Consider the following 1454-nt stretch of genomic DNA (forward strand, 5'->3'; position numbering starts at 1 on the left):
CGTCAAGATGTTTCAAAAGTTATCGCAACAAAATAGAAAAAAACGACTTACCTCAGTGAAGCATTTTTATTTTTCATTATAGTCTCCCTGTACGTTAATGCACTTGGTCTAGTGATGTTCCCTTCCCTTGATCCCAGCTCGAAAATTAAATTCCTCCTGGCCTGCAAAATACCTGTCAGCTTCGACATTAGTTCTTCTCCGTCCACCGAAGAAAATTTTGAGCTTGAGGAATAGATGGAAATCTGATTGTATCTAATCAGGCAAAAAAGGCGGGTGTGGCAGCAATTCGTATCTTGGGTTTATTAATTTTTGTCATGGCAACGACACTTTTGTGCTGGAGCGCACTGTCTTTATGAAAGATGAGTGTCTTTCTTGCCAAATCAGACGTTTTTTCAAGTATCTTTTGCTCAGTTGGTTCAGGAGGCTAGAGAAATAGTGTCTCGCAATTGTTTGACCTATGGGAGGATGATCTATCGGCAGAATGTCTTTCACATCCCACAAAACTGACACTATGGCCTATCCAGCCGACTGTATTGGCTTTACTTACTTTGGTGGTGTTGAATTAACATGTTTTAACTGCCTTGACTGGTGTGTTATCTCTGGGCTATAGCAGTGAACCCATGTTTCATCCGTGGTCACAAACTGACGCAAAAATCGTTGGTTGCTTTGAAAACGAGTCAAACATTGTTCGTACATTTCCATGCTTATGCGTTTCTGATCATGCCTTGATTCGCGGCAGTCATTTATCAGTTAAATAGCGATGCCCGTTATAAAATAAATAAAAATAAAATGGAATAAAATATTAATGATTAATTATTCTGTATGTATGATGATTGGTTGTAATTGGTATTTGCTTATCTGGAACGTGGACGATTAATTATTCGGTATCAGACGCTTGACAATGGCTATTTGGAAAAGGCAATGTAACTCGTAGTTGACCGTGAAAGAAAACTGAAATAATCGGACTTCGTAATTAAATCGTTTCCAAAGACTGCTGCGGTAGGTACGGACTCATGATCTAATCTCAATATTACAATGATTTGCCAGCCATGCCAATACGTCGTACAGAGGTGATTGTCTACTAAACATAAAAAAGTTACACAGTTAGTTAAATCAGATATATTCCATGAAATAGCCTACAGTTCATAATCCTACTTACTTTTATAAATATAAATTCATTACAGAATCGAGTGCCTAGTGTGGTTGCAACTCGCAGTATTCTTCTATAACATGAAAATATGGCGGTGTGCCAGACAATAAAATAATATACGTGCTTCTCGCACCACTTCTACCTGAGCTCTCTCTTCTCTTAATCAAACATAAGAGTAACGTAATTATTCTTTTGTCTTTATCAGCGACACAGCGCTGCAGTTGTGTGCCATAGGCTTTATTTATTAGTCACTGATTATTTATTTAATTAATATTTCGCGTTTCCGCGGAGACTCACGCTCGGC

This window comes from Schistocerca nitens, chromosome 2 (assembly GCF_023898315.1).
Source record: "Schistocerca nitens isolate TAMUIC-IGC-003100 chromosome 2, iqSchNite1.1, whole genome shotgun sequence".
NCBI classification, from domain to species: domain Eukaryota; kingdom Metazoa; phylum Arthropoda; class Insecta; order Orthoptera; family Acrididae; genus Schistocerca; species Schistocerca nitens.